Raw genomic sequence first — 20,631 nt, forward strand, 5'->3', positions numbered from 1 at the left:
CCAAGTGTAAGTGAGGACAAGTGATAGGCCCAAACAAGATAAAGCCCTAGGCATAGTTCTAGACATTTAGCAGAATTGTCAAATCCCTTTCACGCCTGGTCCCCTACTCTCATGAGCACATGGTTAAACATAGGCAGAGTGTGGGTGGAGAATGGAAATTTCTGAAGAGACATGAGCTTGTGCGTGATCCTCATGCTAACTGGGCACTTAGAAATGCAGTTCCCTCTTTGGCCTTACTCCTGATACTACAACATTCATTATTGCAGGATTAGGTTCCCCGGTGTTCCCTAAAAGATCCCTTCACTGTAGGGATGAATGAGCTAATGTTAGCACAGAGCTTTGAAGATGAAAATCTCTACATAAATACATTATTAGTATTTGTTATCTCAAGCAAGGTAAATAAATACTTAGCATGCACACTTCTGTGGGGTTTTTTAATGGGAACCTCCTGATCTTTACTTCTTAAAATACCATACCTGCCAGAGGCTACAGGGGAAAACATGTATCACATCATCACATGGAGTCTTCTCCAGAAGTTGTCTCTCTGAAGTAATGCAATACCCGATAGGGACAAATTCAGCTCCAGGTCCTTATATTGTTACTCTGTATTCGTAGCATCTTGCTCCTTGAGTAGTCTCATTGACTTCAGTGGGATTACCCATAGAATAAAATGCTATTCCACATAAACAAAAGTATCAGAATATGGCTTGCATATAGCAGGTATGTTTCTAACTTTGTTTCTCCAGCTCTTTGGAAAAAAAATTCTCAAATTGCATGTTGACAGATGAACATAATTTACTTTTCTCTTTTACACTGACTGTTTTTAAGTGCTTCTGGGCAGATGTAGAGATACTCTCTGCTTCCCTTTCATTTGGCATTCCTGAATGTAGTTATTTTTGGGATAAATCACCATTTCACACAGATTATGACAGTGTGTCATTATAAAATATTCCATACCTGATGACCTTTGAGCGTTCCTTATTCAAAGATTCATGAAAGCTTAGCATGAGGTACATCTAATGACTCCTGTATAAACACATTGAAAGCTCCCTCCTACAAAGGCTCAGGCAGGTAGAAGACACATTTTTGACACTCAGTCTTCAGTCTAAGGTTCATTGGTAGTGCCTGACAGCTCTCATTTGCTAAATAAAGTACAGTGTGTCAATCTGAAATAAATGTAAATTATCACCTTTCTTCCTTGTTAATTAAGGTCTGATTAATGCATTTCGGCAGTTGTTGCTAGTACAGTAGGAGAATGGCTTTTGTTGCAAAAACAACACTCATATATAAACCATGGTTCTGCCTCATCTCTCGAACTTTGGGTTAAAAAGGTTACCTGTGAAGATTTGCACTGCTTAACAATGTAGAGATCTTCACAGTCCAGCCTTTGAAGAAATGAAATCAGGAAGGATTGAAAAACCACCAAATCCCCCTCCTTTCCCTGTTCATATTATATATATTTAGCATTAATTATCTAAAGCACCTGGAAAAAAAATCAGCCGGTAAATAAGAGCTTGCTGGATTAATAAGAATACAAAACTGCATAAATAAGGTTGTTTCTGAATGATCCTTTCCAGAGTTCAAGACAGACGTGTCAAACTCTCTGGTGTTATTTGGAACCACCAGCTGTTTGTTGTGCCTGTTTCTAGGCACACACAGAGGAGGCTCTGAATTTGTGCCAAAATAGAATCCTGAGAGTGGAGAGGATCTGACTGGCTATTGAGGGGAATGGATTATCATCTGTTTTTCCATATATTTTAGATGCCACTGCTTATTACAGTATTTTCCAGAAGCCAACTACATGGACATATTCACATGCATTGCACAGACCAAAATTCTGTAGGCTTTCGAATGGGAGAGGCTAGGAGTGCTAAGGATGGAGAAGAAAATGCTAAAGACAGCTAGCAGGAATGTGGGATCAGGAGAGGAGGTAAAGAGTGCCAATAAGGGGAAAAGGCTTTAATGTCCCAGCAATTTTGTCCTGCAAAGTGGTTAAAGTTTGAAAGTGAAATGGCAGAGAGGAGTCAACCCAGCTGAATATGAATAGAATGAACTGAACAATGAGCTCATCAAAAGGCTAGCTCAATTACCCCTAACAATGACACTTGACTTTATTACTTTCCTTTACAACTCCAGCTGCTTCCATCTAGATCTAGCTTACATATATAACAACATTTACCAGTATTTCAGTAAATGAGTTTCATGCCTTCAGGTTCTTGATACATTTCTTCAGTTGGTGGGTGCTCAGAAAGGTGACAAGTATTGAGCATATTCTGGGGATGGGTTTCCTCCACCCTTTTCCACTCAGACATCACCATTTTTTGAGAAAAAAGCATTCACTCCTCCTTCAAATGAAAGCCATGTTACTAAAGATGTCTCCTTTTTCTTTCTGACAGTTCTTGAGGAACAAGTGGTCTAAACAACTTTTATTAAGGCTCCCTCCTCTTCTATTTTTTAAATAAATGACTTTAGTATTTGTGAAAGGTACCAGTCATAGAGATGGAAATTTTCATCTAGCCCAACAACAGGTACCAATAGCAGCAGGAAGACATGGTCCAGCCAATGTTCCTCTGCTTAGTTTTGGAGATACCATCTTATGGGGTGAGGAAGACATTGCAGTATTCATGCCCCTTAAATACGGCCTCTCTGGAGATACTTCTAATAAATGTGCCAGTTATGCTGGAGTTTATGGGGTGGAAAAAAATCTGTCCTCTAAGAGCATCAATTCACTTCATATCAGACAGCCATCTGGTGGTAATGATTTTTCATCACTACTAAGGTGGATGAGAGATGAAAAATTCTGTAGTTCATTACCAATATCTGAAGTAGAAGCCAAATAGAAGTTTCATGATAAAAGGATAAGCCGTATTTGAGATCAGAATGTAGTTTATTACCTTTATTTAGCCCACAAACCTCAGCACACTCTGGGACTAACAATTTGGTGTAGATTTATTTTGTAACTTGAAGCCTAAAGCAGGAAGTGTTCCTATGAGAATGGATTAGCAGTTCGATGTATATGTAGCTGATTGGATGCTATAACACTGCTTCACTTCAATGGTAGTGACTCCTATATGTATGGTCTGTAATGTTTATATAGTTTGGGGATAAAAGGTGCTGTATAAATGCAAGATATTACTACATACATTAGCATAATGCTGGGTCATAAATAATGCTCTGATTGAACAAGAAGATGTGGTAACTAATAACTCTGTTTTAAAAATATTTTTATTTACCAAGAAAATAAGAGCCCTTGGGTCATTTCCTCCAGTCATTCAAAAGAAAAGTAGACATAAAAAAGTGTAGTCATAAAGGGTTGGAGGGTATTAATCCGTACTGCCAAGTGTAGGACACTATTTTATGTTTTTAAAACAACAGCAACACTATCATGCGAGATTTCCATACTGTGCAGCCATGCCTGTGATGATGAAGATGATTGTTAAGGGAAACTCTCAGCAGAGTGTTTACACTTTCCAAGCAGGGCTAGATACAACCATTTTTTAAACATAGTTGTTGCCAGTAGGTTTCTGATATGGTTTCCCTGGCCATATTGAGCAAGGATTTATTTTCAGATTGGTGCCAAGCAATTACCCGCTCTGCAGAAAATATATACCCCAGAAAATACATAGCACAATTTTATAGCATTGTTCTAACATAAGGAAGACAAAGGGCCAGAGTTAAGGTTGTCTGTATTTTACCCACATTATCTTTCAAATTGTTCTTGTTTTATAATACAGCATTCTAAACAATATTGTTTTAAACTGATATATATTTATAACTTTAAGAAAGTTTGTCTGGGAGTGCTTTATTTTCTATCTAGTTCCTTTTGTTCAGTTGCTCATAATTTTCTTAAAAAGTAGTCATGCTGCATTAATGAATCTAGCTATAGACTTGCATTTATGATTCTTATTTGTTGATCCCCTTCCCCTAAGCTGTCTTCTTGCTCTTTTGGCCTTAAACTGTAAGTTCCACAGTGAAGTCTTCTTAAATATCTAATGTAATGGGGGTTCTAATACCCGTTGATGGACCTTTGTGAATTTATCTAATTCCTTTTTGAACCTGATTTTACTTTTGTCCTTCATAACAATTAATGGCAATGAGTTCCACAAGTTGACTGTAAGCTGTGTGAAGAAAGATTCCCTTTTGTTCATTTTAAACCTGCTGCCTATTAATTTCATTGGGTAACCCTAGTTCTGAACAAAAGGAGCTAGATAAATAGAAAATGAAACACTCCCAGACAAACTTCCTTAAATTTGTAAATATATGTATCACTTTAAAACAATATTTTTAGAATGTTGTGTTATAAAACAAGAACAATTTGAAAGACAATGCGTGTAAAGTGAAAACAACCTTAACTCTGACCCTGTGTCTTGCTTATGTTAGAACAATTTATCCCTTCACATAATACTTCCTTATTCACTTTCTCCATATAATTCATGATTTTATAGACCTCTAGCCTATCCCCCCCCCACATGTTGTCACTTTTCTAAGATGAACAGTCCCACTCTTTCAATCTCTCCCTGTATGGCAACTGTTTTTTTGTTGCCTTTCATTTGAGGCTGGAGTTTTCCATGCTTTGTCTCAACTAACATATAGTTTTAATGTTAAAAACTAATCAGTTTAGCCGTTTTAAGTCATTGGAGTGTGTAGGGAAAACCCCCAAACTAAGATATATGGTCTGTGATATATTTAGGAAACAAATTGTGCTCAGATTCTTTTCAAGATAACTGAAGCTAGACATTTTAAACCTGGCTTGTTATGTAGATCAGATTAAGATCTAAGGTCAATTCAATATAGGTTTAAAAAGAATGGTCAGTTGTTTTAGAGTTACAAGCACCTGATTTTCATTTATACTAAGGCTTCCTAACATGACTCTACTGTGCAAAAGGGAGTTAGTGTAAATGGAAATCAGGCACAAGAGTCTTTAAAGTAGACAATTTCTACTGCATAAACAGTAGAAAGTCTATCCATTTTTAATCATTCCAGTTCAGGATGCATTTGCTGACTATAAATATTAATAATTTAATAGTAAATCAATTCAGCAGTCGTAAGCTGAAACCATATCTAGGAAACAAAGTAATTTTGAAGATAATCAATCTTATGAATGTGTGACACTGGAATATGAGTCCATGTCCATTTTAGAACGCATTGTAATAAATTCACAAGTCCAGAAAATTTCAGGATGCCTTAGTTAAGGATGGATTTAGTTAAGACCAGTGGAGTCTGATGGCATCAAGCTAAATAAAGAATCATATAAGTTAGAGACAGGGAAAAAAATCTCTCAGGTCTTCCAGTCCTCTCTACCAGTGATGGATTGTTTACTCATTGGGTAGAAAATTATCTAGTGCCCCACTAAACACTTTAACTCCTCAGTTCAGTACCTTGCTATTAATCATTACATTTTGTTTATTGTCTTTTTACCAAATTGTATTCTATATGACATATGAAAACTAATTAATATTTAAAAAAAAATTTTGTCAGTCGCAGTATCAAATGATTTACTAAAAGTATATACTACAGCTACTGCCTTCCCTTCATTTACTTATTTTGCAAATCAATCCGAAAAAAACAGCATGTTCATCTGGCAGGATTTATTCTTGATAACTGTGACGCTTGTTGCTCATGGCACCACTACTCTGTTATGTATCAAGGCCGACAAGACAAAACAAAGCTGGTGTTTTAGAATCTGATGAGCCAAACAAAAAAGAAAGAGAGGGAAGAAAATTTTGACAAAATGAATTCCAGACATTTTTGAAATATCATTCATTTTCCTTACTCTACAATGGTTCCCAGCAAAACTTTACCCCGAGATGATTTGTGGCATACAAAGGGGAGGGAATAGGGGGCAAGAGGTGCACACCTAAAACGGGTTTAAAATGGGGTGCTAATAAACTAACCATGGAGCGGTAACTGTCATTGGTTCCATATAGACGCACAAACAGAAAGTGCATGTGACGTACGCACACCAGCCATACTGAACATTCAGTTTGCCTCTGTCAACCAATTCTAAGGGTTAAGCCTAATAAAACTTTTTTTTTTTTTTTTTTTTTGCTTTTTAGGAATTTTTTCCAATGTACACTTAGCCCAGACCAGCTCGGGTTTTTGATCTTGTTTAAAAAAGGCAGTAAGCTTTGGGTGAATGTGATAGAAGGATATACAGCAGTCATCCCATGATTCACTGAACAAAAGAGTTAGCAGCAGCATTGAAAGGGCCAAACAGCCAAACGTGCCTGCTTCAAATGAACTCTGGAGAAATTATGATTACAATAAAGCCTCAGGTGCTGTACTTTTGACCTTATGCCAACAGTTGAAACTTGCTGTGAAATGGCTTGGCATTTCCTTAAACCTCAAATGGGACTGTTAACAATAGATTGAAGTGCAGGTTTTCCTATTTGTAAGAAGGAACATGACAAAGAATGAAAATGGAAAGTGAAAATGTACTGTTGACTCACATCAACACCACCAAGCTTTGGATCACAGAAATATTCCCTAGCTTTTAATATTCCCCCAAATCCATCTTTCTGAAACCTTTTCCCTTAAAAGATGGATTAATTTTATTGCTCACTGAACTGGTGTTCTGCTGTGAATTAAGACACTGCCAATTCCTGTCTGAGTAAAAAAAAAAAAAAAAAAGAAAGAGTGCATCAGTGGACCACTTGGAGCAAAAAATTAAAAATAAGTCCTTTATGTAATGGAAAAAATAATGATTGCTTTTATGTTGTGTATAGAACAGTCATGAAACTTCTTGGCAAAAATTAAAGTCTGCTATTCAGTGGAGGTATTTTGTTCCCAGCAGATCACCACCAGAGATAATAAAGTATTAAAATAATAACATTGGTGTGTTACCCTTTATATAGTTGAACACTTTCAGAAAGACCTCAAGCACTTTACGAATTACATGGGCCTGCTCCAGCAGTCCTCTTATAATCCAAACTCTTGGACCCAGATCTTCCCCCCACCTCACACACACATACCTGTGAGGGAGGGGGCAGTACCTAGGGTAGAAACACCCCTAGAAACTTTGAATGGAGAGACGGTGCTGCCTTACACAACATCTCTAATCTCACAGTACCATGGAACTCCCTCCACATGAATTGGGAGGTGGTTGAGCTAGGAACTGGCCACACTCATTGGCATTGTTCCTACACGTCACCATGGGACCGGACGCTACTTCTAATTTCATTTGCTCCTTTGGGGTCCCCTTTGAAGACACAGGGGACTTGACTCCACCAACTGCTACATGGATCTTCATGAAACCATGCAGTGGGGTGAGGAGGACCAACAGGGCAGCAGAGGCTGCTCAAAATAATCCGTCATCTCAGGCAAAACATTAGTGTGCCAGCCCCTCTCCTCATAGTCCAAATTTGTGTGAGTAGCCTTGTGACCTGGCACACTGCGTCATAAGGCTATTCCAAATTCGCCACTCCAGGCCACTGGGAGCCGTGATTGGTCGAATTTGCGGACGCATCAGGTAAACGACCTGGCCCAGTCCAGAAGCGGTGGAACAAGTTTGGGAACCACTGCCCTAGAGGACTGCTGGATCTGACCATTTACACTAATTTTCTCTTCACTCACCATCAAAGTGCACCTCTTGCGTGGAACCTGGCAGTAGTTTAACTGTGCACACTCTATCTACAAAATAGTTTAGGACAGAAAAGGAAAAGTAACTTATCCAAATGAAAGTGAAAGGGGAATTTGGGAGAATAGTTTGACAAATTGAAATTTGGTCACAATAAGAAGGCGAGGCCCTCTACTCTTCCAAAAAGGATTTTAAAAACCTGAATGTCTCCTAGTTTGTCCTTTAAGGAGTGCTTTGAAAAAAAGTTTTATGGTAAAGCATTTTGTGCTTCTAGTATTTTATATATACTCTACGTATAATGTTGAATTATATCTCCCCAGTGAGAGTCTATATGGGGAATCAACATGCGATACACTGATTTAGAGCAAGGAATAAAGCATTGTTAGGACAGTCCTTTTATTTAACGCACTGAAACAATTAAGCATACTTTGGCTTTGTGAGTTTTATCAAATAAGCGCTCCAATCAATTAACACTTTGGAGACTTTGCTGATTAAGATCTACCTCAATAGAATTAAAATGAATTAATCAAACTTTGCTTACACTTGCTAAACTTTTGAAATTTTGCTTTTTAAACTCATTCTGAATATGGCCCTTATTTCTGACACATATCTCTCTGTAGGAGGAAGTAACTAATGTCTTAAAGAGTGCTGGATAGACAGGAGGATAGATATCCATGCCATGGGAACCTGTGCAGGGTAAAGCTGAACAAGAAAATCACAGGTAAAATTCTTCATATAGCGTATTAAGGGTAACAGGATCTTTTCCCCTATAAATATTTTCCTTTAACATTACTACTAAAAATGTAACAATACTTAAAATGTAAGGAATACCAATCTTAACACTGTCTCTTTGAGCAAGCCCAAAGGCAAGAATTTTGAGTGAACTCAGATTAAATTTCTCAACAATTAGGATTGTGTAAATACTTGAAAAACGAGGTTTCATGATTATTCACTTCTGTAAAAGTTCTGAATTCTATTAATCTGTGTTTAGGGTTCTTTCTTGTTTGTTTGTTTGTTGGTATTTGCTCACCGAGAACAATCTAGGAATTTTCTTGAACACAACATAATGTAAGCATATGTTAGGGGACATTATCAGAAAGGTTATTTTGAACTCATAAATACAAGTATTTGGAATTGAAACCTGTTTCACTTATCCTATCAGGAGACAGAACATGCCAGGGGACCTATACATAATCAAAACTAATCAACACAGCTTGAATTTCAAATACTGAATGTTCACAAAAAAATATGAAAAAAAATACAGAGCAGTGATGTCATTTAGTGATTGATTTCAAATAACAATTATATTCAGGAAACCAAACTGCTCAAAGACAATTCATGAACAGAAGAACAAGCTAAATTGAATAATTATAGCAAATAACTTACTGAAAATCATTTCTGTAGGGCAATAACAATTGCTGGTAAAGTCAAAACATATCTGAAACCCTAGAACAAGTTTACACAGAAGTATAATAATGTATATAGCATAAATGTACAATATTTCAAAAAACATATGAAGAGACAAATATCATTGCTTCAAAGGCCTTGTCTATAGCACAGAACTGAACTTTCCCTACAAAAAACAGGTTCAACACTAATGGTCCACTGCATCCACATTAGCCATGCTAAATCAGGTTAAATTTTGCCCCATGTCCATACTAGCACTGTCCTAAAAATCACTGTAGTTGTTTTATCCTCTGGGTATCTAGCTAACAATCTCTGACTCAAGCCCCAGAAGCAAGGCATTCTGGGAGCTTTGCAAGGTCAAACATGCACTGTGGGGGAGGAGTGGAGGCACCAGTTGAACCATTTCATCTCATCCTCATTCACATTGATGCTAAACTGATTTAGATGGAGCTTTAAGTGCTCATTAAACCTGCTGAAAGGTAGTCTATTCTCACTGGTATTAGGCCAGTAGTAAACAATCTGGAGTATTTGTTGTGCATGGATAGCAAGTATTTGACAAATATTCTAGGAGCTTTAACCACATGAATTAATCTAGTGCAGTCCAGGTCAAAGAGATTATAGACTAAAGCTCGTCTACAACAGGATAATTCTTACTGGTGTCTGGAGCAAAACCCTTGATCTGGTGACATACCAAAGGAAAGCACGTTGCTGTAAGCCCTTCCTTACATCCACGTGATAGTGCAGTTACATCGATGTAATCCTACCTGAGTACATTTCCTTGATGCGGACAGGGTGATGGGATCTGATTGTATACTCCCTATTCAGGGCTTGAGCCAAAGCTCATAGATATTAATTGGAAGACTCCCATTGAGACTAGTGGCCTTTGAATAAGGTCTTCATTGAGAGCATTCCCGGAAGCACACGACAGGATCTGACATTAGGACAGCAGGGTGCTAATGATAATTTTTCCCTTCAATATTTTCCTTACTATCCTCTTCTCTACACCCTTTCATTGGTTCTTTCAGTTGTCACTTACTCTTCCACAATTATTACCAAAAATATCCTTCTATCCATGTCAGGCTTGCTATCCACTCATTTCACATTGTTGGCCATCAAACTTCTTACTTTTTCTTTCACACTCACTTTTTCATTCCAGTGCTTTTAGCTGTTAATTTCATTGTGTTCTACCGTTAAGGTTATTTGTGTGGCTGGTATTGATAAGTTGACAAAGAGAAGCCTTCCTTAGATATTGAATATGTGATTTTTTACTCCAGACAAGAAACTAGCAGCTCTAAATGTAGTGTTCTGTATCTATTTTACTTGATAAATCTTGGCTTCAATATATCTGCAAAACTGTGCTGTTTCATTTGCCCATAACTTGTTCTTTTCACTGTCTGAATAGTGTAGGATTGAGTGTTCTCTAGATAGTAATGATGCATCTTGTTTTATATGCCCATTGTGCAAGGCTGAACATACCTCAAATCACATGACAAAATAATTGGAGAAACAGAGCTCTCTTTAACAGGACCTGTATGAAGATACCAGTTTCCACTTTGCATGTACATGGAAATAGCACGAACAAGTTGGGATACAGGTAAGATTTTTTTTTCATAAATCTCACTTTGGTCCACATTTATTTGGGGTTTCTGGCTGGTAAGTGCCACTACAGCAACACAAAGCAGCCACGAAGTTAACTTAGCTGGCAATTAAACTGAGTTTACAGATGCTTTAGGTAGCTGGTGGAGCACAAAACAACTTGCATACACCAGTGAATCTGGCCCCACTCAGTTGTTGTTTTTGGCAGCCTTCCAGAAGGGAAAATTCTCTAAACAGACAGATCCATGTATTCCCTGGGGATGGATCCAAGCAGCAAACTTCTCTTTTGGGTTCAAAACCACTCCAGAGATCAAGAGTGTTCAGTGGGGCTTGGGCATAAGAATATAAGAATGTCCATAGTGGGTCAGACCAAAGGTCCATCCAGCCCAGTATTTTGTCTGCCAACATTGACCAATGTCAGATGCCCCAGAGGGAAGGAACCTAACATGTAATGATCAAGTGATCTCTCTCCTGCCATCCACCTCTACCCTCTGAAAAACATAGACTAGGTACACCATTCCTTACCCATCCTGGCTAATAGCCATTAATGGACTTAACCTCCATGAATTTATCTAGTTCTCTTTTAAACCCTGTTATAGTCCCAACCTTCACAACTTCTTCTGGCAAGGAGTTCCACAGGTTGACTGTGCACTGTGTGAAGAACAACTTCCTTTTATTTGTTTTAAATCTGCTATCCATTAATTTAATTTGGTGGTCCCAGTTCTTACATTATGGGAACAAATAAATAACTTTTCCTTATTCACTTTCTCCGCACCACTCATGATTTTATATACCTCTATCATATTCCCCCTTAGTCTCCTCTTCGTCAAGCTGAGAAGTCCTAGCCTCTTTAATTGCTCCTCATATGGGATCCATTCCAAACCCCTAATCGTTTTGGTTGCCCTTCTCTGAACCTTTTCTATTGCCAGTATATCTTTTTTGAGATGAGGCGACCACATCTGTATGCAGTATTCAAGAAGTGGGCATACCTTGGATTTATATAAGGGAAAAAATATATTCTCCATCTTATTCTCCATTCCTTTCTTAATGATGCCTAACATCCTGTTTGCTTTTTGGACTGCCGCTGCACACTGTGTGGATGTCTTCAGAGAACTATCCATGATGACTCCAAGATCTCTTTCCTGATTAGCTAAATTAGCCCTCGCCATATTGTATATATAGCTGGGGTTATTTTTTCCAATGTGCATTTCTTTACATTTATCCACATTAAATTTCATGTGCCATTTTGTTGCTCAATCCCTTAGTTTTGTGAGATCTTTCTGCAAACTTTGCCACCTCACTGTTTACCCCTTTCTCCAGATCATTTATGAATAAGTTGAATAGGATTGGTCCGAGGACTGACCCTTGGGGAACACCACTAATTACCCCTCTCCCAGTCTGAAAATTTACCATTTATTCCTACCCTTTGTTCCCTGTCTTGTATCTAGTTCTCAATCCATGAAAGGATCTTCCCTCTTATCCCACGACAAATTAATTTACGTAAGAGCCTTTGATGAGGGACCTGGTCAAAGGCTTTCTGGAAATCTAAGTACACTATGTCCACTGGATCCCCCTTGTCCACGTTTGTTGACCCCTTCAAAGAACTCTAATAGATTAGTAAGACATGATTTCCCTTTACAGAAACTATATTGACTTTTGCCCAACAATTTATGTTCTATGTGTATGACAAATTTATTCTTTACTATTGTTTCATCTAATTTGACCAGTACTGAAGTTAGACTTATTGGTCTGTAATTGCTGGGATCATCTCCAGAGGCCTTTTTAAATATTGGCGTTACATTAGCTATCTTCCAGTCATTGAGTACAGAAGCTAATTTAAAGGATGGGTTACAAACCAGGGTTTTTAGTTCTGCAATTTCACATTTTAGTTCTTTCAGAACTCTTGGGTGAATGCCATCTGGTCCCGGTGACTTGTTATTGTTAAAGTTTATCAATAAATTAAAAAACCTCCTCTAATGACATTTCAATCTGTGACAATTCCTCAGATTTGCCACCTACAAAGGACAAGTCAGGTTTGGGAATCTCCCTGACATCCTCAGCCTTGAAGACTGAAGCAAAGAATTAAGATAGTTTCTCTGCAATGACTTTATCATCTTTAAATGCTCCTTTTGTATCTTGCTCGCCCACTAGTTGTTTAGCAGGCTTCCTGCTTCTGATGTACTTAAAAACATTTTGTTATTATCTTTGGAGTTTTTGGCTAGCTGTTCTTCAAACTCCTTTTTGGCTTTTCTTTTACATTTTACACTTAATTTGGCAGTGTTTATGCTCCTTTCTATTTACCTCACTAGGATTTGACTTCCACTTTTTAAAGGATGCCTTTATCTCTCACTGCTTCTTTATTCTTTAATTCTTACTGACTTCAGTGGAAACAGAACTGGAACCATTGATTATAGAAATCGTTAACAAGTAAGAGACTTGTGCCTAGGGTTGCCAACTGTCTAATCACACAAACCCAAACACCCTTGACCCACCCCTGCCCTGCTGCTTCTCAGAAGCCCTGCCTGTCCCACTCCTTCTCCAAGGCCCCAACCCACTCACTCCATCCCCTGTCCCTCTATCGCTTGCTCTCTCTCACCCTCACTCACTGTCACTGGGCTGGGGAAAGGGGTTGGGGTGTGGAAGGAGGTGTGGGCTGGGGGATGGAGCTGAGGGGTTCAGAGTGTGGGACGGGCCTCCAGACTGAGCCTGAGGCAGGAGGTTGGAGAGCACAAGGGGGTGTGGGGTGCAGGCTCTGGAAGGGAGTTTGGGTGCAGGAGAGGGATCAGGACTAGGGCAAGGGGTTGGGGTTGGGGTGTGGGACGGGGTGAGGGGTGTGGATTCTGGGAGGGAGTTTGGGTGCAGGAGGGGGTTCCAGGCTGGTGTAGTGGGTTAGGGTGAAGGAGGGGGCATGGGGTGCAGGTCCCAGCCAGGAGACGCTTACCTAGGGCAGCCCCCAGTCAGAGGCACAGCAGGGCTAAGGCAGGCTCCCTGTCTGCCCTGGCCCTGAGCTGCTCCCAGAATCAGCTGGCATGTCCCTGTGGCCCCGGAGAGGTGGGGCAGAGAGCTCCATGCACTGCCCATGCCTGCAAATGCCGCCCCTGCAGCTCCCATTGGCCACAGTCCCTGGCCAATGGGAGCTGTGGAGTTAGTGCTGGGGGCAGGGGCAGTGCGTGGAGATCCCGTCCCCCTCCAGTGACCACAGGGATGTGCCACCACGTCTGGGAGCAGCACACGGCCAGAGCAGGCAGGGAGCCTGCCTTAGCTCCACTGCACAGCCAGAGTTTCAGTACCTAAAATCTCTCGGTTTGGCTTCAGTAGCCTCCAGGAGATAAGGCCTGATTCCAGGAGACTCCCAGCGAAACCAGAAGGGTTGGCTACTTGTGGGAAAGTTTTCCACCCCAACCCAGCCCTTCCTCGCTGGTGGTGGTGCTGCAGCAACTTTTGTCTAATTTTCCTCTTACAGTTCCTTGACCTTCTCCAGCTCTAAGAATGTCCTGGCTCTCCTGCCAGACTACTTTACAGAGTCATTTACCACAGTCCAAAAGGAACATAAATAAAACAAAACCTTCAGCCTTCTGGGCTGAACTGGCTGCCTCTTCCTTACAGGCATGTCTCATCCATATGACTTTCTCAGGTCATGCGTCTTCAACAACCCCGCTACCCAGGGATTAGCACACTCCTCCCCTCACTCCAGGGTTGAGCCAGGCTACAGCTCCTCAGATCCCTGTCTCCAGTCTCTCTTCCAGGTCACCCCTGGAGTAGCCTGCCTGCTCTTCTCTGTTTTCTTCTTCTCAGCCTTCTTTCAGGCTGCTTCCAAAGAAGAGAGAACTTCCTTTTCCTTTCCTTTTTGGTCCAGTCGGGTCTGGTCCACCCTTGCCTCAGCTGGACTCATCTAGCTCTTTACAGAAAAGAGCCCTGCTCTCTCCCAGGTAGGTTTTATTTATAACTAGGCCTGGCCCACCTTCCTGGTGCAAACAGGCAGGTTAATTAGCCTCTTAGCCCCATATTAATCCCTTTCCCAGCACATGTGGGATGAACACTCCATTACAAGACCAAAAACATTGTGCCAATTTACACTGTGAGCCTAAAGACCCATGTAACACACCCATGTGTGAATTGTCAGCAGGGCCTGAGCCCAGAACCTTCAGCATTGTAGCACAGACCTCTACCACTAGAGCAAAAGGAGAAAATCCATTAAGTGGCAGCACTAGTGGGTTATTATCCTCAAGTGCACCACATACTTTCTCAACGTTACCCATTCTCCCACTGAAGTTAAATGACTTCCATTTACCATTTGTACAAAGTTTAAATGTTACCAATGAGATACTATTTATTTAACAGACACTCAAACACATTTACTGATAACTTTTCTAGCCATATGAAAAAGTATATTATAGCATAGTTTGAAATTAACCTTTAATGCCACAGTAGATTGATATAATTTTTCATTGAATCCTCTTGGTTAACATTTTATTTTAAGGAAAATGGGTAGAATTAAAATGTTTGAAACCCATTTTTTCTTGTAAATCTGTTCGTTGAAATAAAGGCAACACACTACATATTCATTGTTACAGCTCCACCTTTAAGTAAAGCAAAAAATGGAGTAAATATACTGAATAATTACGCTGAAATGTAAAAAATATTATTGTGGTAAAAATGTATTATAATTATTATTTACCGGCATGATTTCTTAAATTATCAGACTGATGTTTCCTTATTATGACATATTACATTTTTGATAAACCAATTGTAGTAAGTGAAGGCCCTGATAAAGGCCCAGTATAAGGCCTGAGGCCTGAACTAAAGTAATGGCCAAGACTTTGCTAACATAAAGCAAAGTGAAGCTGTGAGCCAGAGGCAGGCTGGGCTCACAGAAGCTGGCAAGGAAAGGGCTGATGCTGCAAGAAGATATGTACCTAAAAGGTACTGAACACTAGAGATCAGAACATTCACATGCTTGTACATTCCACACAGATAACAAGGAACAGGCTGACCCATCCCAATGACAGGGGCGAAAGGGTAATATGATGGATAGAGTTGTTTTGATTGAACCAACATGTACAAGGTGAGAGGCGGCACCTTACTACGTAGAGGGGTTGTACCTTGCTACGTAGAGGGGCTGCACCTCAATACGTCAGGAGTGATGTGTAACTTGCTTGTACCTGTGTATAAGAATGCACGCCTGGGGCGGTGTCTTGGTCTGGCCGAGGGGGCAGTGGAAAGTCCCGCCACTGACTGAGCCGAGTCCATTGCCAAGAGGCACTTTTCTCGTAGTATGCCCTGAATTAGGCTAAGGGCTGGTCCAGACTGGGGGGGGGAATCGATCTTAGATACGCAACTTCAGCTACATGAATAACGTAGCTGAAGTTGAATATCTAAGATCGGATTACTCACCCGTCCAGACGGCGTGGGATCGATGTTCGCGGCTCTCCGTGTCAATTCCGGAACTCCGTTGGGGTTGATGGAGTTCCAGAATCGATATAAGCACGCTCGGGGATGGATATATCGCGTCTAGATTAGACGCGATATATCGATCCCCGAGCAATCAATTTTAACTCGCCGATACGGCGGGTAGTCTGGACATGGCCAAAGAAACCTACAGGGAACTGCCATTGTGTCCATACAGCAATAAACCTGGCCGACGTGCCTTCGTACCTTACTAGACTCTGTGGTCATTGGGGGTTCTCTTCGGGTCTGCTGTGTCAGCTATCTGCGCAGAGCTGGGGCAGCACACAGAGGGAACACACGCACGCAGCCGAGTGATACCAACAAGGAGAGAGCAGAGCAGAGCACTACACCGGTAGCCTCTGACAACACACCTCTTGACAACACCAATGACCTTTTAGGTGCAACTAGGTTATAAATTACTTTTGGGAATTTTGACACCAATTAATTATGGGAATAGTCTACCCTCATTCTATTGATTGCAGTGAGAATTATGCATACAGCAAGCTTGTTCCTGCGACCCAGACACAGACAAAACTCCTACTGAAGTCAATGAGAGTTTTCCCAGACTCAGGAGTACAAGGTCATACCCAGAGCATCCAGTAGTTGGCGGAGTGCTCCCATCACATTAACACAGATCATTTTTAGAATTATTTTCTACTACATTTTTGTCATTTACATTTCTGAATAAAGCCTAAAAGAATAATTCCTTCTTCTCTTCCAAAATGTTCATCTGGGAAACCGAATTGTAAGTAGGTAAGGGTCTTATTTTTCCTCTTGCTATAGGGCATTTTGTAAATTCTAAAATACCAAGTCAATGGTCAGCTCTGTGGGGCCTTTATATTTATGGAATATGTTAAAATTAATAGAATACTACAATAATTTGTTGTCCTTTGTGGAGAAAGGTGTTCTGCTGTTCCTGGAAAGAAAGAAAGAATTGGTACATAGCTTGAAGAGTCAACGTCTGAACTTAATGGAGCATAAAGAGGGTGGTATTTCTCATGAATGAGGCATATTATCCACTTAAACAGCTTTCAGTCTTGCACATAAATTAGGCATTAGACAAGCCTTAGCAGAAGAAAAGGCGCATGGTAATGAATGAACATGCTTACATAATCCCAACAAGGAAATACACATAATTTTGGACAAAAAAGCAACAACAACAACTACTACCCCCATCCCCATAAAACTAGGGGACAAAACCTGACTTTAATTATTGACTTCCCCATATTGCTCTATTTTGTGTGTCCATTCATTATGCAATGTAGATACTGTAATTGTTTTATAGGGTGCCTATCATAAATGAATTGCATACATTGCAAGTGAGATACTTTATATCCCACTTATACAGCATGCTCTTTGGCCTTCTAGTTATACTTAGCATAAATGTATGTAGACCACACAGTCTTTATAAAAACAGTTTTTTCAAAGAAACTTATGTGTTACACAGAAGGGCATGTGTGAAATTGTCTCCTGATGCTACAAATCAACATGATATAATATTTTCTAGAGAAAAAATATTGGGATAATTTTCATCTTTGCAAATGTTGCCATCTTCATTTTTGTTATTTCACCCTGGCCTTTGTTCAAGAGGTTGTAGATTGGAATCCCTTGCAGAATCTACAGCCCTGTGACCCTGTTTGTCTAGGATCTCTTCTAGCCATTTTCAGCATGCATCAGCCACTCACTGCCTTGGCTCTCAGAGCCACATTTCTGCCTTGATATGGGAAACCTGGGAGTGGTGTTGGGACAGAATGAAAGAACTATATGGAGAGGGCAGGATAGCTGTGCCACGTGTTCTGCATCACTCCTTACTTCCACTCCAAAATGAGTGTTGGGTGCCTCTGGCCTGCCCACATCAATCAAACGAGCCATCGATATAGAGTACTAGAGGGCACATTGGCCATGCCTACCTAATGCTTGCATTACTTATAAAAGTGTTCATGAATGATACTATTTTCCCAGTAGATTTCTGTTCTTGGAATCACTGTGTGCTCTCTGGAAGGCCATGCTGGACTGCATTCATCTTGAGACATTACACAGGCAATGCTCTTATGATCCCTGTTCACAACACAATGTTTAGTGGAGTTGATCCAAAATTGGATCAAAAGTTGATCTATCTCATTGGAAATTCTGATATTTCCACATTAATTCCAAAATAATCAGATTAGGCCTGAATAAAGACTGGGAGTGGTTGGGTCATTACAAAACCTAAACTTAATTTCCCCAGTACTAATTTCCCCCTACTGTTACTCACACCTTCTTGTCATGGGCCACTCTCTTATCACTTCAAAAGAGATTCTGCCTCCCTTGGTGTCCTGCTGTTAAATGATTTATCTCGTTAGACTGACCTCACACTTGGTAAAGCAATCCCCATCCTTTCATGTATTTATACCTGCTCCTGTATTTTTCACTTCATGCATCTGATGAAGTAGGTTCTAGCCCACAAATGCTTATGCCCAAATCAATTTGTTAGTCTCTAAGATGCCACAAGGACTCCTGATTGTTTTTGCTGATACAGACTAACACGGCTACCACTCTGAAACCAATCTCAGTTGGAACTTTTAGGCATTATCATAATACAAACAGCAAACATAAGCTTAATCAAATGTTAACATTTTCTGTATATATTACTGATATGTCTAGTATCTGCTAAATTGGCTAGCTTAGTTAATTATAGTAACTAAATTAATCAAATTAACAGAGATTCTGATGAGAGGACCTTGGTTAAGTGGGGATTGGATAGAGAGAATTACTGTGGCTGCTATTAATAACATGGCCATATCCCGCTAACAAAATTAGTTTCAAAAACTAGGAAATCTAATCATGAATATGAGAGAAAACGAAAAAAATGAAACAGAAGGAACCATCCCCTTTGACAATTTGCCAGCCTGAGAATGAGCCGTGAGTCAGCCACATGGTGTACAAGATACCAACATCTCAACACATAAAAGTCATTATGGATGAAAAATAATGTTTCTTTTATCTGAATAATAATGTTTACTCAAATTAATATTTATATAGGCATCCTCACTTCTAGCACTTTTGCTGATTTATTGTTTGTTTATAGGGCAGTTTTGCCCCTGATTGAAAAAGGGCTGCACAAAGGGGACTTCCACTGACTTTACTTACTTGACTGAGGTATTGATGTATATAGACCAAATTCTGCTCTTATTTTAACCCCATAGGCCTGTTGACCTGAACATTGTCCTGAAGGTGTACACAACACAAAATCTGGGTAAACAGTAGAGGCTAGAGCCCTGTACATTGTGAAGACTCTGAAAACAAAACCTGTATTAAACATGCAATTATGCTGAAGCTGGTTGGAATGGCAGTCTAGCTTGCCAATGAGCCCTACATGGGTGCTAAGAAACCTGGTGGGGGGCTTTAGCTCCAGTGACCAAGCCCCTCCTCTCTGCCCCTAAATCTGGATGCTGGCACTGGAATAACACGTTGGTCACTTTTGCATAGCTCTAAAGAGTTCTCCTGGGTACTAAGCCATGCTGCTCGGATCTGCCCTGTGCACCTGGAATTGGCCAAGGAACTTCAGATCACATTGCTAGTTTTGCTCCCCACCCACTGAGCATCTGGCAAGCAAACTCAAAATGTAGCCCTTGAGATACCAATGAGATAACTGCTTATAGCATGCCAAAATAGGGGAAACAGAACCGCACAACAGGCCATTAGAACTGTTCCAACTGCAATGCCTACAACAAAGGACGTTACTGACTATTACAAAAACAGTAATTCTTAATCCAGTGTTTTCTGTTACTCAATAACTGTTTGAACATCTGTCATAAACAGATAGTTAAGGGTTAATGTCTCTTTTACCTGTAAAGGGTTAACAAACAGTGAACCGGACACCTGACCAGAGAACCAATCAGGAAACAAGATACTTTCAAATCTCGGTGGAGGGAAGCCTTTGTTTGTGTTTTTTGGGTTTTGCTTTGTTCTCTCTGGGATCTGAGAAGGACCGAACGTACCACAGGCTCTAATTTTCTATTCAAGTAGTAAGTGCAAGTAGAAAGGCGGTTTAGTCTTTTTAATTGGTTTTCTTTATTTGCAAATGTGTATCTGGCTGGTAGAGTTCTAATATGTATTTGGCTGAAAGTATTTTAAATTGTATTTCTGTTGGAGGAGGCTTTTTCTCCAGTTTCTATAAGCTGACAGACCCTGTAACTTTTACCATCTAAATTGCAGAGATAGACCTTTTACTTTTTTTCTTTTTATTAAAAGTTTTGCTTTTAAGACCTGTCTGATTTTCTCCCCTTGTTGAGGCTCAAGGGAATTGAGTCTGTACTTAACAGGGAGGGAGAAGGGGGGAATCCCTTTGTTTTAGATTCACGGAGCTTGAATCTGTCTCTCTCTCCAGGAGCCCAGGGAGGGAACACCTGGAGGGGAAGAGAAGGAGAGGGAAATGGTTTATTCCCCTGTGTTGTAAGACTCAAGGAATTTGGGTCTTGGGGTCCCCAGGGAAGGTTTTGGGGGGACCAGAGTTTATCAGGCACTCCAAGTCCTGATTGGTGGCAGCTTATCAGATCTAAGCTGGTAATTAAGCTTAGGGGAATTCATGCTGGTACCCCAACTTTTGAACTCTAAGGTTCAGA

The sequence above is a fragment of the Gopherus evgoodei genome, chromosome 6 (genome assembly GCF_007399415.2).
Source record: "Gopherus evgoodei ecotype Sinaloan lineage chromosome 6, rGopEvg1_v1.p, whole genome shotgun sequence".
Lineage (NCBI taxonomy): Eukaryota > Metazoa > Chordata > Testudines > Testudinidae > Gopherus > Gopherus evgoodei.